Source organism: Betta splendens, chromosome 15 (assembly GCF_900634795.4).
Source record: "Betta splendens chromosome 15, fBetSpl5.4, whole genome shotgun sequence".
Taxonomy (NCBI): domain Eukaryota; kingdom Metazoa; phylum Chordata; class Actinopteri; order Anabantiformes; family Osphronemidae; genus Betta; species Betta splendens.
In genome coordinates, this window is record NC_040895.2 from 3,038,084 (window position 1) to 3,059,159 (window position 21,076).

Below are 21,076 nucleotides of genomic sequence, written 5' to 3' on the forward strand. Positions count from 1 at the left end.
AGGGACACTGGGGGAAGGGGAACACGCCTCAACACGCAGGACAAAGATCTGCGTTTCTCTGCCTGCTACAGCCTCGGCTGCGTTGGGTTGTTAGTCTCCCTTTCACCTCTACCATATGAAATGTGTTCCTACGAAGTTGGTCAGCCGCTTTCAGAATCAGAATCGTTTTTATTCTCCAGGTTTGAACAGGGCGAACATTATTTTTATTTGTTTAAAAAAATCCCATACGGTTTGCACTGTAACATCACCAAAATTTACGAAAAAACGACAATACAGTTTTAATAAATGTGCATTAAAAATACAAACAGAAAACGCTTGAATGCGTTTCCGTTTTATGTTCCGTTTCTTTCGTTATTTTCTCTTTGACCTGTACCACATAAAGTCATTGCAGAGCTAGAGCCATGTTCCCAAGAGGTTCACCAGCCGCTTTCAGCGTGACACACGCATGGACGTTGTTCTGCCTGATTTCATTTAGACACAAAACTCATCAAAGTAAAAGAGAGCTCAGTGCAGCATTTGCAATTACAACAGGCTTAAAGAGGAGGCTGTAGCAGAGGAACACAGGTCGTTGTCATGTATGTTGATGCGCCCACGCTTACCTTTGCTACGGGACTGATAGCCCCACCCACTTTTATTTATCAGACAGATATGAAAGTGGGAATAACGAAATAAACGGAATGTAAAGTAAAATGCTTTCAAGAGTTTTGTCTTAATCAAAGCGGGCAAATCACATGTGAACGTTTTCATTTTTTTTGTAAATAAAAATAATGTTTGCCCTGTTCAAACCTGGGGAATAAAAATGATTCTGATTCTGAAAGTGGCTGATTAACTTCGTAGGAACACATTTTATATGGTACAGGTGAAAGGGATTCTAACAACCCAACGCAGCCGAGGCTGTAGCAGGCAGAGAAACAATTTATTTATTTTTATTATATGATAGTCTCTACAAGTTAGCAGTGGTAGTCTGCCAGACCTGTGTTAAATGCCATAAGAAGAGCGTTTAAAAAAGTCAAGTGAAAGGTTTTGGCGTCTCACAGCTGTAGGTGCAGCTGATCACGTGCTCGATCTCCCATGGAGCTTTTCTTTGTCTCGGAGCTAAAGTATTTTACACCTATTGACTGAGTGGAGACAATATGTTAATGTCTCTGTGCCAATACGTAGTAGGGGATGGGGTTTGGAGTTTGCTTTGCAACTGAATCAACATCAGTTGACTTGTGCGGAGCGAGTTCCAAATCCACTGTATTGCCTGTGTAATAAAACATTGTTTTTCTGCAGATATTGTGGTAAATGTCATTAAGCTAAAGTATAATAATGCAGCTTCCGTTTAAAGGGCACATTGCCTATGTCTTAGTGTTTTAACTGTTTAATTGCACCAAATCATTGAAACCAATTGAAAAAACTGAAAGCGGCTTTAAGCTCTTTTCAGCTCGTTTCTTCGTTTTTAACACGCTGCTTTGAATAAATGCCGTTTGTTTCTTTTTAATCGAGAAACGGAAAACGGTCCGTGTATGTTCCAACTGTTTGATTTGTCCCCCAGAATAAAATCTTTTTTTCCACAAAACGAGAAAACGGGAAACGGCTTTAAATCTAATTCCAGGTCTAGTTTTGAAAACACTGTTCTCAGCTCGTTTATTTGGTTTTAACATGGTGCTGTGATTAAATTCTGTTTTCGCTTATATCAAGAGAAATAAGGAAGCGGATGTTCTTTGTATTTTATTTTCTGGACAATTTACCTAGAAAACGGCTTGATTTATTCTAGAGGGGGAAATCAAACGTAGAACGTACACAGACCCGACACAGTACTTACACACAAGGACATACTGTATAAAGGCAGCAGCGAGATCAGCATTTGACAACAAACACTAGCGCGCATTGACAACTTGATCCAAGTCATCTGTCTATGAATAAGCGGCTCCTCAGCACCATCATTGGAACGTCACACCACTGTCTGCTTCAGACGGTGACGCCACTTCCCCGATTCTCTCGTTGCCTGCATTATCACATGCATACATTTCTGCTTAAGCTCTACCTGGACACATCATCTGTCATTCGGGCTTTTCATTCAGAGTCAGAGCAAACTATAGTCATTGCGGTCGGAGTAAATTTTAAGAGTTTGGTTAAACTTAAACGCTGCTATAACGAGAGAACGACTTAGTTTTTCGTTCTCTGCTTTTTTCTCAAAACGAAAAATCAGCTTTAAATCCAACTCCGTACCTTGTGTCGAAACAACACTTGAATTCCGTTTGTCGCTCATATAAAGAGAGGACGAAACGAAACGAATCCAGTTTGTTTTGTATTTTTTCCTCATGATCAACAAACCAGAAGACGAGTACAAATATGCATATAAAATACATTTATGACACAGATTGATGAATAAATATAGATTCCTATTTTATGTTATTATACTTATATTATTCTATTGGATTGGCTGGAGGAGGGACTGTGTCTCTCGGCTGGCCTGAAAACTGTGTAAAAACATCAGCAGCTTCGGCAATTGACAACAAACACTAGCCCACACTAGCGAGCAAAGACGCATAATAATCTATACTATTTATAATAATAAATTTATAAAAAATTTTAAGTATAATATAAAATGAACTACTCTACATTTAATGATACAATACCATGACATCGTTTTTTGTGCTTAATGTGCAGACACAGATAGAAATGAACAGTCGGACCTCACATCTTTGCGCCACCTGGTGGTTAAAACGAGACTAGCACCCTGATTTTTTTCAGCTGGCTGCAGGATTAAAAATCCTTAGTCGGGGACGCACCCGTGGCGCGCTGGCGATGCGCACGTACTGCGATCACTTTGAAGTGCTACGACTGTAAGAAGGAGCCTTCTCATTAAGTGTAGGTGAATAGGCAAATTTTAAATTCTATCCTTCATTTTACAGGCACCCAGTGCAGAGAAGCTAATGCAGGGGAAAGAACTTTGGCTGCAGCATTTTGAATTAGCTACAGGCTTTTTAAGTAGCTGTTAGGACATTCTATGAGTAAGGAGTTACAGTAGTCCAGTCTAGAGGTAACAAACGCATAGAGTGATGATGCAGTTTCTCTGCAGCATTTTTATAATGTATGATGTAAAAGAAAAATCCTGATCAAACATGACACCAAGGTTCCTTACAGTAGAATCTGAAGCTTATATTATAGCTTATATTTATGTCACATTTCACACACAAGGTAAAAGCCTAATTGCTGCTTAGCAATCAGGTAATTTGGGTCATGAAATTGGGATCTTACCCCCTACCCTTTCCCATGACCTGGTCTGCGGATGCGCCCAGGGAGTTTTTGGTTTTCAATTTTGGAACTCATGGATTTTGTGAGCATGACTTCAGCAGCCTCCAGGACTGAGGTTTCTGCTGCTGCAAGTGTTGTTTCGGGTGTTGATTATAAACAGACTGTTAAAGAATAAACCTCATCAGAGGTGGAGCACAGCATATGAGCTTCTGGTTCTAGTGCGGCTGCAAGTCTCGACTTACCTTTTCCTGCACCTCGTCTGGCTTCTGCTGTCGGGGCTCATTTGAGGGTGGGATTGCTTCTTGTTTCCTAGAAGGCTGCAACACCCTGTCTGTCCAGTTCGGTGTCTGGTTACCCAACAGCACTCACATCACATCTAGTCTGGATCTGTTCCTGTGTGTTATGGCGGTTCTGAGATGTGGACTCCGCCTGTTTCTGATTACGGCCATCCCTAGGTGTGGACTTGGCCTGTTCCTGTAAATCGCAGTCGTCCCGAGGTGAGGACGCCACCTGTTCCCATGCCACGCCTGGTCAGTGCTCCTATTGCGGTGCCATGCCTGGTGCTTGTTCCTGTCCGTGGTGGTTCTAAGGTGATTACGTCAGTCTCTGGGGAAACAGATACACTTATCCATGTATCCAGGAACTGAGCATGTTTAGTTTTAGTCTGTATAGATTCAGCGCTGTTTAGTTACTTTAACCTCTAGAATTCAGTGCTTGTTTAGTTGTCTCAAGTTGTTATGTGTTTCCATATTTAGGTTGCCCGTAGGTTCAGATTGTGTAGTTTAGTGTATCTGTCCCTGCTAAGCAGCAGTTTTGAGATCAGTTTTAGTTTTGAGCTTTGGTCCTGCCCATGCAACCTATTTATGTTTGATTGTTTACCTGTGTTTATTATTATCAACCCTGCCGTAGCAGTAAGTTTCATACCATATCATCATCGTTGCGGCTGGAAACCATAGGTTTATGTTTGTATTCAATAAACCGTTTATGTTAAACTTTATTCCCTGTGTGTCCTTTCAATAGTGCAAACAGTCAGAGCTCAGGGCTTCATTACCTCTTGTGGGTCCAGGGTGTGCCCGTGACATCCCGTCAAGCGTGTCAGTCAAGGCTGTCACCATAGTAACCAAGCGTTCAGTCTGTCTGCAGATGTTATCCGTTTGTCTCTTGAGATCTTACTAGTCAGTCTTGCAATCTGGACATCTGAATGGGCTGAGATGTTACTGATCAGTCCTTCAATCCAAGTCATCCTTTGATGTAATTCCTCTGAACAAGGTGAGATATTACTTGTCAGTCCATAGATCCGGGCCATCCATCTAGATTACTGATTGGTAACAGCTGGGGACTAATGAGCGGAAATAAAGAGAACACAAAACCTGGTTTGACATAGAACCGTATATTACCAAGTAAAACAGGAAATGGCATGCAAAAAACCCTGGATCGTAACAGTAAGCCCCAAACACAAGCAGGGTGGGTGGCGGGAGGACCGGTGGAGGGCCACACAAGCCCCAAGACCACCATACAATGAAGAGTTCATGATCCAGTCCCCCTCAGACGTTAGATGGTCCCGGCAAGTCCGGATGCGACCGCTGGAACTGTCGGATGACATCCTTGTCCAGGATGTTCTTAGATAACACCATGACCGTTCTTCTGGACTGTACCCCTCCCAATCGACCAGAAATTGCTGACCTCGCCCCCGAGTAGCATCTTGACTGCGAAATGCCTCGAGTCGGCTGATGTGAAAGGTAGGGTGAATATGAAGTGTCCTAGGCAGGGAAAGTCTGACAAAGACTGGATTAATAACCTTGGCCACAGTGAATGGCCCAATGAACTTTAGTGCCAACTTACGTGACAGAACCTTGAGGTAAAGGTCCTTGGTGGAGAGCCACACCTGGTCTCCCACCTCGTTGACGGGCCCTGGAGAATGCTTACAATCTGCGTTCTCCTTGTACCTAGCCCGGGATCTCAGCATTAGATGAGGCGTGGAGCCTTGTGCGGCGACACTGCAGCAGCAGGTCGTGGGCTAAAGGCACCTGGATCTCCCTTTCCAGGGATGCGAAGAGAGGAGGCTGGAACCCATATGTGCAGTGAAACGGGTGAGCCCGGTGGATGCACAGGGCAGAGTGTTGTGGGCAAACTCAACCCACAATAACTTCTGGGACCAAGTGGCGGGTTTCTAGGATGCCAGGAAGCTTAGCCCCATCTAAAGATCTGGAAGCTTTTATTTTGAAAGAATTTGGAGGAGGTGTGTGTGCTTAATAGCTAAACTGTAAAACAGTCACATTAACCAGTCACGATGACCCATTCAAAAGCAAAAATAGTGCTATTAAAGCTATAAATTTGAATTTGTGCTTTTATTTTGAAAGGATATTGAAAAAGCCAGTGCAAGTATTTGCTAAACAGTATATTAGTCTAATTAACTAGTCATAATAAACCTGTTAAAAGAAGAATTATTGCTATCTTTAGCGAAAGATCAGAATTGAGACTTTTATTTTGAAAGGATGTGGAGGAGCTGTGTGTGCTTAATAGCTAAAATAGTCCTATTAAAGCTAAAAGTTGGATTGGTGCTTTTATTTTGAAAGATTCAGAGCAAGTGTCTGATTAATTATTAAACAATCAAACAGTGTAATGAACTAATCAGTAATATGCATAGAGCTGAGTAAAAACTGTGTCTTTAGTGACGAGTTAAAGACAGAAATTCTATTTTTAAAAAACGTGCCCCCGCACTCTAGCTGTGACATAACGCACTCTAACTCACGCAATACACACTATTGGAAAAGTTAAGAAACAAACCAGTTGAAAGCAGAAATATTGTTGTTATATCTAATTAACTATTTGTAATTAATCAGTTGAAACATTACTGAAACGAGCTAATGAGTTGAATGTATTTACTCATTCTCCTTTTTTTTTTTTAGATATGTTATATTCAAACACACACGGTCCGTGCATGAAGTGCAATTCATTATTTATGTGTAAAATGAGAATTCAATAACGTCTTTTTATGCTGTGTTTCGTTTCCGTAAGTCGGTAAAACACATTTGCGATACACTGATTTACTCATTCTCCTTTTCTCCACTTTCAAAACAAAATAAGAAAAAGGTAAACCGGAGGCGGGGCCAGTCGCGGACTTTCACAATAAAACACCCAAGAGCATTTAAAGCGCAACATCGACAAATATTTGTAACTCTTGAAGGATTGCGGTCGTGTTTTGACACACATTGAGACCCATATTGTTAACATTAATTAATGTAACAATAATTTTTTTAGCCCGTCTCAGTGCTGACAACTGTTGATTACGTTACGACACATGGCATTTGCTAAAGGAATGACAGGTCAGTCAGCTCGCGACCGTCGGGTCACTTACAGAATCACCTGCCAACAAAGCTAAGTTTTCGGGGCATCCTGCTTCTTCCACTGCAGCAACATCACAACCACGACCCCACCTCGACACCTGATGAGGAAGAATTTAGTGCATTTGCAGTGTTCCGGTGATTTTCGGCTTGGCCGGTTGACACTCTTATGCTCAGGAAGACTCTCTAATGTTGTGCCGATCTTTGCAATTATTCTAAACAGTGATTTAATACAGTTTATTGTGACTATTTAGATATGATCTATCATTGGACTTCCTGTCTCAGAGCCTGCTTTATCTGCGGGAGAATAACATCCACTCAACCTGCCTCACAATAACTGAACTCATTGTGAGCCATGACTACCCAAATGTGCATCGCATCATCTTTGTGAGGCAGATTCTGTGGCAAAGTGTGTGTGATCAGATGATCACGCAACATCAAGGTGTTACTTACACGCAGTCTTACACGCCTCTCTGCACGTTCTCTACAGCCGCCACTGCGGTGGAAATTTTCCATAAAGAAGCAGATGAGAGAGTTGTCCTTTTGTGCGATTTATTGAAAAAATAAAGAAAAGAAAAATAATGGGGAAAGCAAATAAAAAGCATGGATGTTGATCGTGCACATCAACAAACCAAAAACCAGCTGGGGAGATCAGTGCACACACCACGAAGGTGTGATGCAAAGAGCCCACAATCCTCAAGTTGCTTCTGCCTTTTAGCTTCTCTGTCCGACTAGGGTGGAATGTCTTTCTAACCCAATCAAATTACATGCACCATCTCCTCCCTGTCGCAGTGTGTGTGTGAAGATATTTACATTCTCATACCTGCATTGCTGACGTCCAACTATCTGTGAGAAAGGAGCACCAAGTCTCAACAGAGACACAACTCCCTGACCTTGGGTTTTGGAGCTAGAGTTGAGAGTCTATCAGGCATAGACAACCATTGAACAATCTAGGTGAAATGTCAAATGCATACAGTAAGACAAAACATAGATATTAATTGCAGAACATAAGTCATAAATCGTATAATAACTGCATAGAAGTAAGGAAGGAACAATTTTTCCCATAACACTCCCCCCTTTTGATTACACATTGATCAAACCATGAAAGAATAAAAATTGTCAACATCACATTCTGTAATTATAAAAGACCCTTCCAAAGGAATAGTAAGGGTATTAACTCATCAAGATTCAAAATACACCTTCACTTAAAATGCAAGTAACTTAGGGACAAAAGGTTCGGAGCTGTTTTTGGTGGGTAGTTATACAAGAATAACCTCTGTATTGGCATGTGAAGAAAATAAGCCAATAGTCATATTTGTATCATATTATATTTTGTGGTTAGATAGCCTAAGACCATTGTCAAAGTCATTAAGTGAATTAGAGTTGGGGTTTTTGAATATAGTGCACTGTGTCATTTGATACGAGAGTGTTGCTGAGGTCGCACGCATGATGAGACCCCTAATCAGAGGAATAACACAACAACCAAGCAACATGATCACGGCCATGAAGATGATAAGCGAGACTATTGCTGACATAAAAACTGATTTCCATTTTCCAAAAGTTTGGTCTAGGCAGCGCCAAGAGAACGGATCAACGCCGGAGTTTCTTTGTCACAGTGCCATTAGAATCAGTGTTGTTAGGGATAAAAGTACAGCACGCTTATCCAAACATAACGCAGACACCTCCTTTCTCCGCCAGCAGCATGTCCAGGGCCATTCTACTCTGCCAAGTTATCTGAGACGTAGGAGCCAGCTGCCAGAGATGCCTCTCATACCGCCCGCAATTTTATTGATGAAGCGCTGTTGATTGTAATAAAGATAGATAGATTGATCCAGGCCGAATTCTTGTTAACCTCTATTACTACGGGGCCCATGAAGGGAATAGCACTCGTCCACCCCGCCGCATGCTTGTTGCGAGCCCTAAACTCTTCCGGCGATCCTCGCGGCACGCCTATTGCATCTATGTAGAGGTCAGGATCCACGGAACCGCCTGGAGCCCTGCGCCTGGTGCGTGAGTGTTTCTGTGGAGTTGAGGGTAAATGATGTATTCCCCCTGTGAGAAACATTACCTGAGTACAGGTGCCGGTCCAATTGGTTGGTAAGGTGGCCCTGGGGTGATCTCCGCAGAGCCACCTACATATCGGACAAGGGCTTCCTTTGCTGGACTAAGTCAGTGGAGGATGGGGCAACGTGTGAGAAATTTTCAATCCTATATGTGTATGAGGACGAAGGGATGACATCCGTGTTAGTCGGGACCGCAAACCGGATCACATGGTTTTCAGGGTTAAGTCCATGCGCGTTGGAGATGTCCCCTGTCAGGTGGAAATTGGGAAAGTGGCCTACATCTATTTCTCCGTCGAGGCTGGAGGTGAAATATTCAAACTGACACGTGGTACACACCGTGTAATACAAGGGAGCCGCGGGCTCCTTTTTCGTTACCTTGATGTCGGCCACCTCGACTTTCTTATGTGACAGGACTGTACATTCTCCATACCTTTGCTCAGATTGTGCAAGGCACGCATTTTGCAAGACGGATCACATCTCTGAGCGCTGGGGTCCGCAGTGTATCTACACCTGGTGTCCTTATTTTGCAGTTGTCGCTCGTTGTAACACTTGCTGCTGTTAAAGGGAGTGGGTACAGCCAAGAGATCAGGTCTGGCAACAGCACATGCTACGCATGAATTGTTTGTGAGGGTTTTAGAAGTGTACTTGATGTACGCTAACCATAGGTTTCCTGTGGGGTTCTGATTTACATAGTTTTGGGCAAGCTGCCAGGCTTTAGGGTCCTTAATATCGCGCTTGGATCTATAGTGAACAAATGTTTGAGTCGTCCAGAAGTACAGGAGGGTCACACATGTCACCGCAATGGTTGATATGACAATCATTTTTATCTTGCCTCGTCTGGTGGACGTCATTTTGCGTCAGTGGAAGATAAAAATTTGTGTGAAAGTGTGAATCAAGTGGAAACGTAAAATGTTTCGTTCAAAAATAGTGGATAAAATCACAGAGAGGTATACACGTAAATCAACCACACAATTTAGAGCAAATATCAAAGTAATATACAGTGAAGATCAAAACAACAGGATCACAATCAATGTCTTTTTCTTCCTGTTGAATAGTAGCGCTAGTAGCGTTAGATTGTTTCCAACCTATTTGTTGACGTACTGACAGTTCTTTGGAGTTCTTCAGGTTGTGATCAGCTGATCACAGAGACACTTGGGGTTCGTTATCACCGCCAGGTTTCCTCCCAATGTCGTCTGAGTCACTGTCACTCCCGTGATGTGAAGAGTCTACACGTCGTCCAGCGTCGGCAACTCAAGGCTGCTCGTGTGTGTGTTTTCTCAGGAGCGTGTGCGTAGATGTATGGTCTGATAGTGTGATTCACCGGCGCAGCTTCAGGCGGCGCTTGGCTCACACCTTTAGCTGAACGGTCAACGCAGCCTCGCCTCATTGCGTGTGTGAGCACAGCGAGGGTCGTCCTTCTCAATTCTTTTCGTCAGTGGTGGTTTTCTCGTGTGGTGTAGATGTAGATGGAGGGTCGTCTGTCGGATCCGGGACCTTCCTGCAGTGGCTGGAGTGGATCCAAGTCGCTCTTTCTGCGATCTTCACAGCTGTGTTGGTCGTCAGAAGGACTTGGAAGGGACCTTGCCACCGCTTTGAGTTCCAGTGCTTCCTGCGAAGCTCCTTAATGATCACCCAGTCTCCTGGTTGAATGATGTGCAATGGTTCTGTCGCCTGTTTGGGCAGAGCCGCTTTCACCTGTTTGGAGATTTGGGACAGAACAGAGGATAATTTCTTACAGTACTGTAGTATTGCATCTTCGCACATTTCAGTAGGTGGTAAAATCCTAGTCTCAGTCTCTGGGTGGAGTCCCATCATAGGAGGTCTACCAAATAGAATCTCATTCGGGCTGAGGTTTGTTCTCATCCTTCTCCTCATTCTCATGTACGAGAGCACAATGGGAAGAGCCTGAGTCCACTTGAGACCAGTCTCTGAGCAGCATTTAGCCAGTTTGTTTTTCAAAGTGCCATTCTCTCTATCTACCGCCCCTCCGCTTTGAGGGTGGTAAGAGCAGTGCTTTCTGATGTTGATGTTCAGAAACTTTCCCACTTCCTCAAGGGCTTGGTTTGCAAAGTGTGAGCCGTTGTCACTGCTGATTTTAGATGGAATCCCCCATCTGGGAATTATTTCTGTCAGCAAGGCTTTGGTGACTGCATGGCTGTTAGCATGTTTAGCTGGGAAGGCCTCCACCCATTTTGACCACATATCAACAATCACTAAACAATACTTTTTACCTTCTGCTGGCGTTAGTTCGATGAAGTCCAGCATTAAATGGTCAAACGCCTGTTCCGGTGGTGGGTGAGCTGCCAGTGGTTTGGCAGTCGTCTTACCTGGGTTGTGTTGGGCGCATGTCATACATGCTTCACAGTATTTTTGTGCATAGATTGAAAATCCCTTAGTGTACCAATGTTTTGTAAGAGCATCTAACATTCCCCCCTTTGATACATGGTCTAATCCATGTGTCAACTTCGCGAAATGAGGGAAAAAGTGTTTAGGTAGGCAAGGTTTGCCGTCGGGCCCATACCAAACGCCATGGCTACTGGTGGCGCCATTCGTCAGCCAGAGCTTGCGTTCCGGTGGGGTAGAGAATGTCTGAAGATCAGGGAGAGCAGAGGGAGGAGAGGGAGGTTGGGTAGAGGTGGAGGATAAGAGGCAGGGAACAAAGGGAAGGGGAAGTCGGGCAGCTGCCTTTACAGCAGCATCAGCGCGTGCGTTTTCAGCAGAGATGGGATCAGCGCCCCCAGTGTGTGCGGGGCACTTACATACAGCAATTGCAGCTGGTAACAGAATTGCGTCCAGCAGATCAGCAACCTTATCATGATGCAAGATAGGTTTGCCATTAGATTTCAAAAACTTTCTGTGTTTCCACAGAGCACCAAAGTCCTGTGTGACGCCAAAAGCGTATCTGGAGTCTGTGTAGATGGTAACAGACTTCCCTTCAGCCAATTTACAGGCTTCGGTCAGTGCGATCAACTCCGCAGCCTGAGCAGAGTAATGTCCTGGTAAAGCGCCAGACTGTAAAACAGTATGAGAGGTGCAGACTGCATATCCAACCTGACAGTGGCCCGAAGCAGGGTCTCTAGAGGCGGAGCCATCAACAAAGAGAACGAGGTCACAGTTAGGAATTGGCACCTCCGACACATCTGGGCGCGGAGTGCAGACCTGGTTCAAGACCGAAACACAGTCGTGAGGCTCGCCATCGTCAGGGCCTGGAAACAAAGTGGCTGGGTTAAGCACATTGCACCTTTTGACAGTGATGTTTGGCATTTCCAGTAAGATGGTGTTGTATATAAGCCATCGGGCTGTAGAAAGATGTGATGTTTTTTTGTTCCAAAAGGATCAAAGACACGGCATGAGGAACCAGCAGGGTGACATCAGAATAGCCAACAATGTCACGTGATGCCAGCACGGCTTTCTCTGCCGCAGCCACTGCTCGGAGGCATCGTGGGAGCCCCGCAGCGACTGGGTCAAGCTTAGCAGAGAAATAGGCTACAGGGCGTGGACGCCCTCCGTGATCCTGTAGAAGGACAGAGATCATACAAGCTGATTTCTCATCCACTGTTTGGGTGAAAGGTCGCGTAGGGTCAGGCAGACCCAAAGTAAGAGCCGACTGAAGAGCAAGTTTGAGGTCGGTGAACGCCTGTTCAGCCTCAGATGTCCACGTGAGGCGGGTGGTGGATGCAGCAGACGTCTGCATCAGAGCTCTAAGCGGAACCTCCAAGACGGCGCAGTTAGGAATGAAATTCCTGCAATAAGAGCACATGCCTAAAAAGGACATAAGCTGTTTGTATGTGCACGGTTTAGGCAGGTTCTGAATAGCTTCAGCTCTTTTAGGTGAAATGGATTTCCCTTCAGCGGTGATGATGTGACCTAGGAAGGTAACTTCAGTCTGAACAAACTGTAATTTAGACAGACTTGCTTTGTGGCCTGCAGCATGCAGGTGTTTCAGCAGCTTGATCGTATCTGCTGCGCAAGTTTCCTGATCCTCACTGCAGATCATCAAGTCGTCAACGTACTGCAGCAGGGCGGTGCCTGGGGACAAGACAAGATCATCCAGGCTGTCTTTCAGTGCCATATTGTAGATTGTAGGGCTTTCTGAATACCCCTGGCACAGTCTGGTAAAGGTGTATGACTTTCCATTAAATTCAAAAGCGAACCAGAATTGACTGTCTTTGTGAATGGGCACGCTGAAAAAGGCATTGGCCAAATCAATTACTGAAAAAAAATTTGCCTTGGGCGGAACCTGAGAAAGAATGGTGTAGGGGTTCGGTACCGTAGGCATGCGTGGTTGGACCGCCGCATTTACTGCTTGCAGATCCTGGACAAACCTCCATTCTGTCCTTTGTCTCTGATTTTCTTAACTGGGAGGAGTGGAGTCCTCACTGGAGAGTTGTCACATGGGACGATGACTCCTGCTTTCAAAAGAGAGTTAAACACCGGTGTTATTCCTTCAATTGATTTTCTAGGGTATTGCTGTTTGCATGGTCTGTAGTCAGATTTTGGCGTGATGACCACTGGGTCACACCCTTTCATCAAACCTACATCATATTTGTGTGTGGCCCACAGGGAAGCTGGAACTTCCTGTAAGGCTGGATACTGCGTCAGAGCGTCCTCTGACAAAAACACGTGGTGTGGAGTGTGTGTGGAATGTTGAGGTACCAAGTGCACTGTGCGCTGCGCATGAAAGTTAGACTGAAAAGGTTTTTTGTAAGCATGCAAAGTAGGTGAATACATCACATTCGGGTCGGAAGTTGTTTGCCAGTCTCCTTCCCGTTGACATCTGTCCACGAAAGGACCCAAGTCCTGCCATCTGTCTCTGTCGTGTTTTGACAGAAGGACATGTGGATCTGTAGAATAAGCATCAACAAATCTCTCTTGTTCGTTAGTGAGAGAAATCGCAAGCGCAGACCTATGTTCATCCCAAAATAGAGAGGTTGAGGTTAGTTTGTCCGCATGTGTGCGTAACCATGCTTTTTCAAACTTCTCATCAGGACCAGTGGACACATGTGCTGTACAAGACAGGTCAGATGCGTCTCTAAAGGTCGTATTCTGTGAGGAAACAAGCTGTCGAGCAGCCTGTATGAGGGCCTCAGTTACAGCCTCTCCTTTCAGTAGCCACTGATAAGAGTAGAGCAGCGGCTCTGAGCTGAAATTAACACAAACAAAAGAAAAATTATTTACATTGTCCGTGGTTGTGACCTGCACTCCCTCCGGAGTGGAAATCAGTGAAATACCTAAACTACACATGAGATCTCTTCCTAATAGATTAACAGGGCATAAGTTTGAAAGCAAAAATGAATGTTTGAGTATCTTGCCGTCTGATGTTGTGCAAGACAGAGGAACAGTAAGTTTTTCTTTTATTGTCTGGTACGTACAGTAATTATTATTACTTCTCTCTAATAGTCGTGTTCCCTTTTAATAGTCATTGATAGTCTGTTTTGTTTTTCTATAGTCTGGCCAGACAAACCTATATTGTGCACAAATATTTTTAGAAACATAGAGGATTTTATCACTGAATTTGTTGCAAATTAAAATAGTTTAAACCCATCAGACTGCAAAGTCATGCAGCAGTTGTCATTTAGCTGTTTGTTATTCTTTTCAAAATCACTCTGTGGGATGTTTTGAGCAAAAAGCGATTCTTCATTGCGTGCAGATAAGCATGAACATGAATTTGAGCGTCACCTTCCTCCTTCCCCAACCATCAGTCTGATGTGAGCGCCAGTGGGTGAAGCCTGACGTAGATGGGACAGTTGTTCCTCGATGACAGACGTTTCCTGGATCCTCAGATGCAGCTCTTTTGGGCCGATCACGTCTGAAGCCTCTCCTGTTGTTTAAACCAGTGTCTGTGTCAGAGCACGTCTTCTCTGCTGTTGCTCTGTCCTTGTTTTCCTTTGCTGATTGTCATAAGCAGGTGTCTGTGTCAGACACACACGCTTGTAGTAGCTGGTTCATCTGATGAGCCCAGAACGTGATGGCTGCAGACGTTGTGGGGTCAGTGAGGCGTCCATGCTGTGGTCTGTGTCCTCCAGCTGCTGTGGTATCAGAGCTTCCACCCTGTTCTGGTTGTTGGTTGGCGCTTCTTCTCCTTCGGTTCTTCTGCTGACGGTGGGAAAGGAGTCCAGATCCGGATTTACCCTCATTACGCTCAGTTCTGCATTAGAATAGAGAGCAGAAACAATGGGAGCATTTGATCTTGACATGATATGTGTGTGTGTGGTGTATGTGTGTATGGTGGCGGTGTGCAAGCTTCCACAGAGTTGTTATCTTTTCTGCCAGCTACGTCACCACTCTTGTCCTTTCTCCCTCCTAGTTCTTTTTGGCATTTTAATCTTTCCCTGCGTTCTGATTCTTTAACCCAAATTTCAAGGCATCTTTTGTTTAATTCAATTTCCTCTAAGGTTTTAACTTTGATCGTTCTACTTTTGCGGAGCTGTTTCTCCTTTTCTTCTAATTTTTCTTTTAAAGCGCGTATGTCCTTCACACTGAGTGATCCACCTTCTTGAAACCCATAATGTTTTGTCCAGTCGTGAAGACATGACACGCACTCATCACCATATTTACGTCTCATTAATTTTGTAATGCTGCAGTCTGGTGGTGGAGACTTAGATCGCCCCGAACCCATCTTTCAGAGTCCCGGCGGTTTTCTGCCTTAGACTTTTTTGTGTTCCGGCCGGAACCTTTTTTCGAAATTTCTCTTCCACGGACGTCTCCGTAGAAAGGGAACGGCTCAGATCAGCGACAGGGTTCTCGGAAGTGCTCCCCACCGTCAGGCCCCTCTAAGACCCGGGTCCCTCGTATCTCAAAAACACTTCCCCCTGCAAACGTGCTCCGTATTTCAGAAGCCGTCTTTTATTTCCTTGTCCACTCCCTTTGGATTGCGCTCAGATCTGCACACTGGTCTGTATCCTCAGTACAGACAAAACAAGCTCGTTCCACGAGCCAACCCTTAGCAACCACCATCTCGGCCACCAGGGCAGACTTTGACCTAATTGATTTTTTACCCGAATATTAAATTTTTTAATTTAAAAAAAAAAAAGAGCCCACGATCCTCAAGTTGCTTGTGCCTTTTAGCTTCTCTGTCCGACTAGGGTGGAATGTGTTTCTAACCCAATCAAATTACATGCACCATCTCCTCCCTGTCGCAGTGTGTGTGAAGATATTTACATTCTCACACCTGCATTGCTGAAGTCCAACTATCTGCAAGAAAGGAGCACCAAGTCTCAACAGACAGAGACACAACTCCCTGACCTTGGGTTTTGGAGCTAGAGTTGAGAGTCTATCAGGCATAGACAACCATCGAACAATCTAGGTGAAATGTCAAATGCATACAGTAAGACAAAACATAAGATATTAATTGCAGAACATAAGTCATAAATCGTATAATAACTGCATAGAAGTAAGGAAGAAACAATTTTTCCCATAACAGCCACCCACTCTTAGTCTTAGTTATCGCATAGAGACTGTGTCTGCTTCTCGACCACCTAAACTATACAAGTCACAAACAAATCAGAGGAGTGACTTACCAGAATTTAATAAACTTTAAAACAGTTCCTTCTACAGAACAAAGTAAAAGTTAATAAAGTGTGGTTTATTAAATATCAGATCTCTCCCATCTAAATCCTTGTTAATAAATGACTTGATAAGTGACCATCACATAGATCTTTTCTGTCTCACTGAAACCTGGCTGCAGCAGGATGAATATGTTACTTTAAATGAGTGAACTCCAATGAGTCACATCAACTATCATGTTACTAGAAGGACAGGTAGAGGTGGAGGAGTAGCAGCAATTTATAAATCAAATTTATTAATTACTCCTAAACCTAAACATAGTTATAACTCATTTGAGAGCCTCACTCTGAGCCTTTCTCACCCAGACTCTAAAACTCAGAAGCCAGTTGTGTTTTGTATTGTTTACCGTCGTTTTAACCATACCCTCGATCTTGTCCTGACATATGGGGTTGAAATTGATAATTTAATAGTTCTTCCCCAAAACCCTATGTTATCTGACCATTTCGTATTAACTTTTGAATTCAGCATAATTGACCTTACAATAGCTGGAAAGAAATGTTACTATAGTAGATGTTTATCTGACAACGCTGTTGCCAGATTCAAGCAGATGATTCCATCATCTTTTGCCTCAATGTCTTGTAGATACACAGAGAAAAGTCACCTTAATCCTTATGAACAGGTTGACTGTCTTGTAGATGCAGCTGCAGCTTCTCTACGTACAATGTTAGACACAATGGCTCCTCTGAAGAAAAAGACAGTGAATCAGAGGAGGTTAGCTCCGTGGTTAACTCAGAGATCCGCATCCTAAAGCACAGGACCAGACAACTAGAAAGACAGTGGCGTTCCAACAAAATAAATGTAAACTGCATTGCATGGAAGGACAGTCTAATGAAATATAAAAAAGCACTTTGTGCTGCTAGAAAAACATATTAATCCTCCCTAATTGAGGAAAATGAAAACAACCGCAGGTTTCTTTTCAGCACTGTAGCCAGGCTGGCTAAAAGTGATAGCTGTGTTGAGCCTACTATCCCCTTAAATTTCAGGTATGATTTTATGAGCTACTTTACTAATAAAATTATCACCATTAGAGAAGACATTCAGCAGCAACGTCCTCCAAATGACAGTAAGCACTGTCTAGATCCATCAACGTTAAATTCACCAAATCCTCTGTCTTACCTAGACAGCTTCTTCCCCATAACTCATATGGAGTTAACCTCAATAATCAACTCTTCCAAGTCATCCACTTGTCTTTTAGATTCAGTCCCAACCAGATTACTCAAAGAAGTTCTACCTTTAATCAGCTCGTCCATATTAAATCAAATGAACCAATCTTTACATTTAGGCTATGTACCACAGGCTTTTAAGGTGGCTGTGGTCAAACCTCTATTGAAAAAAAAACAACCTGGACCCTGGAGAACTAGCCAACTATACAGTCGTAGCACTTAAAGGTGTCAACCTTTACGGCAATTTCTTTGCATTTTCAGCGTGGTATCACCGGGTTTTTAGCGCGTTGGAGCTGTGTTACGTCTAGTTGGCCTATAGGTGGCGATCAGCCCCCACACTGGCCTTTATGACGCTGTCCTATACTTATGTTATATAGGCCCATGTAGAGCTATCGATCAACAGCTCCGCGGTGTAATGGTTTGTTTAATGTTTAACAGCCTTGATGTGTCAATTTTTTACCCCGGGTTCGAATCCCGATGGAAGCAGAAGTTGTAATTACTGAACATTTTTATATTTTGGCATACAAGAAAATAACAAATGATTAATAGGGCAGGCTGCCTGTATTATTTAGCAGAGCTACAGCCATGTTCCCAAGAGGTTCACCAGCCGCTTTCGGCAGTGAGTCATAGACGGACGTTGTTCTGCCCTCTTTCATGTAAACACAGAACTCTTTTTCAAACATAGATTTTGTTAATTTCGTTATTCATATACAACAACATGCAAATGCTAAAATTAAGGAAAAGATGACAGTACACCCATCCATCGTTTTATATTCCGTTTTCAGCTCGTTTATTCGTTTTTAACACGCTGCTTCGAATAAATGCCGTTTGTCCTTTTTAAACGAGATGGTGGGGCTTTCTCGTTACAATACGAAGTTACTGGACTTACTGGGAGCGTGTCCAGACACATTACAGGTCCTACGGGTTTAAAACGTTCTAAAACAACATGTTTTCTCGTCTTCCCAGCTTTTATTCTGGAGGGGGAAATCAAACCGTTAAAACGTACACGGACACGACACTTAAACACGAGGACATACTGTATAAAGACAGCAGCGACATCAGCAATTGACAACAAACACTAGCGCGTATTGACAACTTGATCCAAGTCATCTGCCTATGAATAAGTGGCTAATCAGCACCATCGTTGGCACGTCACATCACTGTCTGCTTCAGACGGTGACGCCACTTCCCCGATTCTCTTGTTGCCTGCATTTGACAAGCATACATTTCCGGTTTAGCGCTATCTGGACACATTATCTGTCATTCAGGCTCTTACGTTTCATTCAGAATCAGAGCAAACTATAGGTCATTGCGGTCTGAGTAAATTTTAAGAGTTTGGTTGAACTTAAAAGCTTCTATAACAAGTCAACGACTTAGTTTTTCGTTCTCTGCTTTTTTCTCAAAACGAAAAATCAGCTTTAAATCCAACTTCGTGCATTGTGTCCAAAAAAACAACAACACTTGAATTCCGTTAATTAATATTACAAGCTGAAACGAAAACCAAGTTTGTTTTGTATTTTTTCCTCATGATCAACAAACCAGAAGACGAGTACAGATATACATATAAAATACATTTATAACACATATTGATGAATAAATATAGATTCCTATTTTATGTTATTATACTTATATTATTCTATTGGATTGGCTGGAGGAGGGACTGTGTGTCTCGGCTGGCCTGGAAACTGTAAAAACATCAGCAGCTTCGGCAATTGACAACAAACACTAGCGCACTAGCGAGCAAAGACGCATAATAATCTATAATATTTAAAAATGAACTACTCTACATTTAATGATACAATACCATGACATCGTTTTTTGTGCTCAATGTGCAGACAACGACTTAGTTTTTCGTTCTCTGCTTTTTTCTCAAAACGAAAAATCAGCTTTAAATCCAACTCCGTGCGTTGTGTCCAAAAAAAACAACAACACTTGAATTCCGTTAATTAATATTACAAGCTGAAACGAAAACCAAGTTTGTTTTGTATTTTTTCCTCATGATCAACAAACCAGAAGACGAGTACAGATATACATATAAAATACATTTATAACACATATTGATGAATAAATATAGATTCCTATTTTATGTTATTATACTTATATTATTCTATTGGATTGGCTGGAGGAGGGACTGTGTGTCTCGGCTGGCCTGGAAACTGTAAAAACATCAGCAGCTTCGGCAATTGACAACAAACACTAGCGCACTAGCGAGCAAAGACGCATAATAATCTATAATATTTAAAAATGAACTACTCTACATTTAATGATACAATACCATGACATCGTTTTTTGTGCTCAATGTGCAGACACAGATAGAAATGAACAGTCGGACCTCATGAGTGACCTCACATGAGACTAGCACCCTGATTTTTTTCAGATGGCTGCAGGATTAAAAATCCTTAGTCAGGGACGCACCCGTGGCGCACTGGCGACGCGCATGTACTGCGGTAAAAAAGGTGGTCGCTTTGAAGTGCTACGACTGTAGGCCTACTTCAAATTTACCCTTTATTTCCAAGATTTTTGAAAAAAATCGTGGCTTAACAATCATCTGACCACCTGAGTGGGAATAACCTGTACGAAGATTTTCAGTCAGGATTTAGAAAACATCATAGTCTAGAAACAGCTCTGGTTAGAGTAATTAATGATCTTCTATTACCTTGGACAATGGTCTAGTTCCTGTCCTTGTCCTTTTAGATCTTAGTGCTGCATTTGATACAATTGATCATAACATTCTATTACAGACACTAGAACATAGAATCGGGATTAAAGGAACCGCATTGGGATGGTTTAAATCCTATTTGTTGAACAGATTCCAGTTTGTTCATGTTAATGATAAATTCTCCACACGCACAAGGATTAGCTATGGAGTTCCACAGGGTTCTGTGCTGGGTCCAATTCTGTTTAGCTTATACATGTCTCCTCTAGGTGAGATTATTAGAAAGCATTCTATTAATTTTCATTTTTACGCAGATGATACTCAGCTATACATGTCCTTGGAACCAAATGAAACAGATCAACTAGTCAAAATTCAGGGTTGTTTAAAAGACATCAAATCCTGGATGTCCCAAAACTTCCTTTAACTAAATTCAGGTAAAACTGAAATTCTTATTGTTGGTCCTAAAAATCTGAGAGAGACACTATTGAGTCAGATAGCCACCCTGGATGGCATAACATTAGCTTCAGATTCTACTGTGAGGAACCTTGGTGTCATCTTTGACCAGGATCTCTCTTTTACATCATACCTTTAAACAAATCTCCAGAACCGCCTACTTCCATCTTAGAAATATAGCTAAAATCAGAAGCATCCTCTCTCAGAGCGATGCAGAGAAACTGATTTATGCATTTGTTACCTCTAGGCTGGACTACTGTAACTGCTTACTCATAGGATGTCCTATCAGCTCCTTAAACAGCCTACAGCTTATTTAAAATGCTGCAGCCAGAGTTCCGACAGGACTTAGAAAGAGAGATCACATTTCTCCTGCATTAGCTTCTCTGAACTGGCTGCCTGTAAAATGTAGGATAGAATTTAAAATTCTCCTACTCACATACAAAGTACTCAATGATAAAGCTCCTTCTTATCTTAAAGACCTCATAATTCCTTATGCTCCCAGGAGAACGCTTCGTTCTCAAAGCGCTGGGCTACTTGTGGTTCCTAGAGTCTTTAAATGTAGAACAGGAGGCAGAGCTTTTAGCTACC

At 42.9% G+C, this 21,076-nt stretch overlaps 1 protein-coding gene and 1 long non-coding RNA gene across 7 annotated transcripts in view; one reads left to right on the top strand and one right to left on the bottom strand.

The window, feature by feature from the left end:
• The window catches only part of LOC129603087 (uncharacterized), a 65,700-nt gene extending 50,252 nt beyond the window's left edge, over positions 1 to 15,448 (bottom strand). The window contains exon 1 of the long non-coding RNA XR_008692673.1: positions 14,330 to 15,448. This is a non-coding gene — a long non-coding RNA (uncharacterized LOC129603087). The remainder of the gene's footprint in view (positions 1 to 14,329) is intronic.
• Positions 1 to 21,076, top strand: part of ltbp1 (latent transforming growth factor beta binding protein 1) — a 151,449-nt gene that overhangs the window by 15,315 nt on the left and 115,058 nt on the right. The gene's annotated exons all lie outside the window — the stretch shown is intronic.